Source organism: Phaenicophaeus curvirostris, chromosome Z (assembly GCF_032191515.1).
Source record: "Phaenicophaeus curvirostris isolate KB17595 chromosome Z, BPBGC_Pcur_1.0, whole genome shotgun sequence".
NCBI classification, from domain to species: Eukaryota; Metazoa; Chordata; class Aves; order Cuculiformes; family Cuculidae; genus Phaenicophaeus; species Phaenicophaeus curvirostris.
The window spans coordinates 47,815,673-47,821,672 of NC_091431.1; the positions used below are offsets into that span (position 1 = coordinate 47,815,673).

The window sequence follows — 6,000 nt, forward strand, 5'->3', positions numbered from 1 at the left end:
GGGTTTGCACAGTAACTGCTGAAATAGGCCACCAGACTTTTCGAAGAAGAGGCTAGAGGACAGATACCTGATTCGTTCTGATGGCTTTGCTGCAGAAGGAAACAGCCTTCAAGGACAGAGGAAAGTGACAGCCACAGTCATAAGTTTTAACTGCCTTTTAACCTCATAGCCACAGTCAAGAGTAGACAATGCCCAAGATCAAGCCCATATTTGCTACATACATAGATTCCACTGTACATTTCAGGCACAGGAAACTGACTTCTAACAGCACTGCCTAATTACAGATTAAGTTTCCATATCATGGCCTTTACTACAGGTATTGACCACAGTTATTGAACGTCGTCTTCACAGTGAATTCTGAAAAACAAAAGTCATAATGACAGAGAGGAGAGAAGGAAGGAAGAAGACAGAAAGTAATTCACCATATTACTGACAGGCATTGTCTTTATTCAAACAGAGTAGAAAAAGAGGAAGAAGGGAGAAGATTGTTCTAGATGCCAGTTAGTTACAGTAAAGCCTTAGTGAAGATATGAAAAAGGTATCATTTCTCTAACAAACTTATTTTTAACATTTTCCCTGCAGGCCACAGTTTTAAGTGACCTACCTGGGTGCTCAAGCTCTGCAGTGATCTACTCTCCACCAAGTGGAGACAAACAGGATAATTTTTAACACTAAGGAAAGATTACTTTACATGTCTCAGAAACAAATAAAACAATAATCAGTATTAGTCTTCTTATTCTGCTTTATTTGCAAACTCCTAAAGCTATGTTCAAGTAAGCCTTACCTCTCCCCTTATTCATACTTTCTTAGTTTATCTTGCAAATAAGGCATAAACTTTTCTTTGCTACCATTTTCATGACAAGAGATCTTTATGTCATAACGTTGTGTTTACTACTCCACTAAAAGATCAAACAAATAAAAACTAAGCAGATAAAGTTCAAGAGAGAAGGATATTCAGGAAGCATTCTTTATAAACAGAGAACTTACACTGTGTCAGAAAACACAAGAAAATGTAACAGGCATTTTAATGAGTAATTTCCAAAAAATATCCTCAGTCATATGAAGAATGAAAAGTCTCCCTCTGAAAAGCATCAGAAGTTCACAGCAATACTACTAAACACAATCATAAAAACTGAAGATATAAGTGCGGAGATTCTTTTAAATGACTACTGTGCACATTCTGACCTTAACTTCAAAAGTAAAAAAAAAAAAAATCTGAAAAGATATAACTGCAGATATTAATTTCGCATAGACCTTGGTCAAGAATACATTTAATATAAGAATGCTCCTGGAGCACTTTTTCTCCTGTCAACTTTCAAGGATCAGGTGTTGGTGAATGTGTTTTCCAAACCTGGCAAGAAACGCTCACAGGCCACTTCAGAAATGAACAAAGGAAGAGATCTACGACTGCTTTAAACATACTCTTCAGGAACACCTCCTATGAAACACCACAGAAACACCAGTCCTAAAGCTGAGACATAATTCATGAGAGCAATACTGTATTTAATGAAGCTTTACAATCATCTCTGTCGGGTCTACATATGTCCTATGATACACTTAACTTCAGCTTTGTTTTTAAAGGCTCCTTACAATCATTTTGCTTTCAACTACTGACAAATATAGGGACATAACAATCCACCTCCATTCCTACCCTTCTCCTAAACCACTTTTTTTCTTTAGGACAGTAAAGGGAGAAAATAAACAAAGTCAAAGACAATAACAGGGCAATTAGGTTCCCAAAGAGAAAGTGTGCCTTTATTTGCACAACAATAGTAGCTTATACAGAAATGACTGCCCCATTCCGAACCTGTAACTGGTACACTACTAAAGGAATACAAATTCTGGTACAATATTCATTGCTCGGACCTTAAGGGTGGTGGTTAAAGCCAAGTAAAACTGAAGAAATCTAAAGCAAAAGAGAAAATGCCAGCGGAACAACTCCGTGCCACAGATCCCGTATCTTTTTTTTTTTTTTTTCACAGAAAGAATGCAGAATACTTAAACCGGTGAAAGTAAAAAGTAATAGCGTTCAGCTAAAGCTCGGGAAGTGTGAATAGCAAAGATAGGCAGAACATAGCAAGGAGAACCAAGTTCGGTGCAATCTCCATAGTCATGCTGACACTTGATCACTCTTTTTACTTGACCGTAATGCACGCTTAGGGGAAAAAAACACCCAGCCGGTTACCCGCAACTTCAACTCGAGTTCAGAAGAGCTCTAACTTTCCCAGCGCCGCGCAGGCCGCCGCCGCAGCACGGCACGCGCCGGGGGGTCCGGAGCGCAGGCGACCCCGCGGCTCCCCGCGTCGCGCGGGCACGCGCTCCCCGGCCGGCAACGGCCCCGCCTCGGCAGCGCCGCGCAGGCCTCGGCGCCGCCTCGCCCCCTCGCACCGCCAGCAGGGCCCTATTCCACCACCCTACCCGACACACACCGACCCCGCCTCTCCGGGAAGTTTTCGCTCTGAAGCGTCCAGCCCCGCCGCCTCAATCCCCCTCCACGAAGCGATGCATCCGGGGCCGCGTACCTGGGGGAAGCGGGGGGGGCGCCTCAGGCCCCGCCACCCCGAGCGCGCGTACCCGTGCGCGGCCGCCGCGACTTCCTGGTGCGGGCGGAGGGACGGCACAGACCACCCCCTCACCGCCTCCCGCCCCGCCCGGCACGGGAGGAGGATCGTGCAATCATGAACAGTTTGGGTTGGAAGGGATTTAAAGACCGTCTAGTTCCAACCCCCCTGCCACGGGCAGGGACATCCCACCAGCCCAGGCTGCCCAAGGCCCCATCCAACCTGGCCTTTAACACCTCCAGGGATGGGGCAGCCACAGCCTCCCGGGGCAGCCTGTTCCAGTGCCTCACCGCTCTCATCGTGAAGAAATTACTCCTTATGTCTAGTCTAAATCTGACCCTCTCCAGTTTATACCCATTGCCCCTAGTCCTATCACTACAAGCCTTTGTAAACACTCCCTCCCCCGCTTTCTCGTAGCCCCTTTCAGGTACAGGAATGTCGCTATAAGGTCTCCTCGGAGCCTTCTCCTCTCCAGGCTGAACCCCAACTCTTTCAGCCTGTCCTCGTATGGGAGGTGCTCCAGCCCTCAGATCATCTTCGTAGCCCTCCTATGGATCCGTTCCAACAGCTCCCTATCCTCCCTCTGTTGGGGATTCCACGTGCCGACCACCGCCGTCCCAGCGGAGCCGCGTCCTACCTAAGCGCCCGCGCGTGTTCTCGGTCCCGCCCGGCCCCGGCAAAAAAAAAAAAAAAAAAAAAATTCCGCGCACACCGGAAATAAAATGGTTTTTGCTTGGAAGGCGATTACAAAATTGCAAGCGCATGTTTTGTGCTACTCCGCTCCGCCGACTGCTGCAAGCCGCGGGGGGGTTAGGGGGGCGGGGAAGGCAGGATTTCTGCAGGGAAAACGGGGCACGGGGGGGTGGGGGGGAAGCCGAGCTATTTCGGGAAGTAAATCGCGACACCTTTACAGAAAGAGCGACTGCCCGCACAGTTGAAAGCACAGACCGGGGAGCAACAGGAGCCGCAGCCTGTCGGCCGCGGCCGCCACCCCCTCCCCGAGCTTGTGACAGGCAGGCGGGGAGATTATCCGGATCGCGGCCTCCGCCGGGTGACGCCGCCGCTCACCCACGCACCATCTTCCGTCCGCCCCGCCGCCGGACACCGACAACTTCGCCCCGGGGCGGAGCGGGGACGGGGTGGGGGGGAAATCTCTTCCGCCCCCGGTCGATTCCTCTCCCGGTCGCGCCAACTGGAGCTTGTGACCAAAGGGAGCTGGCGGCTGTCGCCGTGGGGAACGGGCGCCGAACGGCCGCGTCCCTCCCGCGGGAGCCGCTGACTCAGCCACCAGCCGAGACCCCCCCCCCCCGCGCCCTCCCACCCCCGGGAATCGCATCGTGATTATTCTAGAAACGCCGGATCAAAACTTTCTTCTCTCCACCCACGAAGGGGGAATAAAAATATCACGGAGGGCCGGGCGGCAGGGAAGGTGGGGAGAGGGAGCAGGTGGCACGGCGGCGCGCCGCGGGGAGGGAGGGAAGGTGGGCACGGTGCGTGCCGGCGCGATCGCTAACAATAAAGGACGGGGTCGGGGCAGAGCGAGTTGGAAGTTGTATTTACCTTCCGCGCGGGAGGAGCGCCGATCTGGATGTCGCTCCTCTCCCCCTCGGCGAGTACCCCCCGGGTCCGGAACCGGAGCGACGGACTAGATTATGAACATGACTTCACTGATGACAGCCATTCCCTCCTCTTCCTAAACTCCGGCCCCCCCTCCCGCCGCCGCCGCCGCCGCCGCCGCCGCCTCTCCTAACCGACACCACCGCTCAGGAAGCAGCGTTCCCACTGGCCCGCTGGCGAGCGCGCGCCCGCCTCCCGAGCGCGGAAGCGGCGGCTCCATTGGGCTCGGCCGGCGTCGCTCAGCCGGGAGACTGCGGGGGGGCGGTGTGAGCGCGCGTAGCGGGCGGGCGGCCAGCGCCGTGAGTGCGCGTAGCGGGCGCCGTGAATACGCATAGCGGGCGGGCGGCCGGGCACCGCCGTGAGTGGGGCGTAGCGGGCGCTGTGAATACGAGTAGCGGGCGGGCGGCCGCCGTGAGTGGCGCGTAGCGGGCGCTGTGAATGCGCATAGCGGGCGGGCGGCCAGCGCCGTGAGTGCGCGTCGCGGGCGTCGTGAGTGCGCGCAGCGGGCGGGCGGCCAGCGCCGTGAGTGCTCGTAGCGTGCGCTGTGAATACGCGCAGTGCCCGGCGCGGAGCGGCGCGGCAGCCCCGACGCTGCGCTGCCGCTCGAGGTTCCTTCGCGTCCTTTCCCCGTCTCGCACGTGCCGAGAGGAGGAAAAGGGACGGGAACGGCCCCCGCGGAGGGGGAAGGATGGCATGGAAAGGGCGTGGTTATTCGTTCCGAAACCCGCAGCCCGGTCCCGAGGGAAAGGGGTTGGGCGAGAGGAGGCTGCCGAGAAGGTTCGAGCCGGGGCGGGCGGCGTTTCACCACGTGCCCCCCGCCCGGCTGCCGCCCCTCGCGGGGCTGGACGCGGACCGCGCGTGTCCGAGGGGCGAACGGCGCGGGTGTGCTTGTTCCGTCTTGCTGATCTCCCTCCTTTCAGCTTTTTCGCAGGTGCTTTAGAAGGACGCTTTTCGGCTCCCGGTTCTGGTGCCCGGACTTCTTTTATGTTGTAGGTGGTTTGCCTGGAGCCCTCTCCTCGGCTGCTCAGCGTCCGTCCTCGTTTGTCTTACAAAGCGATGGACCCGCCCGTCTGAGGCATTTTTTGAACACCAGTTGTGGAGTTCAACTTGCAAACAAACAAACAGAAAAAAAACCAACAAAAAAATTAAGCTGTACGTGGCGTTGTATGTAATTAATTTTTTTTCTCTTTATCGCATGGGAAGTATTTGCCATTCTGAAGGTCTTCCTGTGGATTTCACTTGGTGCTACGGAGTAAAAATGATAACGAGGAGCTTCACTATCCAAATCAGGCTCAAGTGACAGTATTTAGCATGAAGTTCCTCTGCTGTGATCCAGTGGAGTAGTTAAGGACCTGGAGCCATTCTGGCAGCGTTGTGGTCATTAAGTGACAGCTATTGTTTACCTGGTGTTTACCTTGGGGCTATTTGTGTTGGTTGAATAGGATCAGTAATCACCAAGTTTCAGCGCTGTCTATGCGATTTTAATTACCACTGTTTCTGTCGTTTTCTAGGGTGTCATTACTTAATCGTTAGCTTCATCTTATTTGTTATTTGACTACCAAAATGCTGAAAGGTGAGTTTAAAAGGATTAGTGCTAACTGGACAGCACTAAGTATCCAGAACAAATAAATGAATTTGAAAGGCTATATTTTCAGTTTAGCATTATGTGAAAAATATTTAGTTGGGAACAAAATCATATAAATTGAAACAGTCGAATCTTTGTATACAAAATGGCCAATGTCATTATGTAAAGCTTTTGATCCACAAGAAATGTATAATTTTGGTTTTAACTTTGTATTAAACTACCAATTGCAATCCAGTG

The 6,000-nt window shown here is 52.6% G+C and overlaps 1 protein-coding gene across 3 annotated transcripts in view; it reads right to left on the reverse strand.

Annotated features, from left to right (window-relative positions):
• SMARCA2 (SWI/SNF related BAF chromatin remodeling complex subunit ATPase 2) overlaps window positions 1–4,271 on the reverse strand; it is a 159,054-nt gene extending 154,783 nt beyond the window's left edge. For 2 of the 3 annotated variants that reach the window (XM_069880348.1, XM_069880350.1), the window contains exon 1: window positions 4,122–4,271. The gene's annotated coding sequence lies outside the window, so the exon portion shown is untranslated. Of the gene's footprint in view, window positions 1–3,198; window positions 3,219–4,121 lie in introns of those variants that run through there. The other variant, XM_069880349.1, reaches the window with a different exon arrangement.
• Between the last annotated feature and the right edge of the window lie 1,729 nt (window positions 4,272–6,000).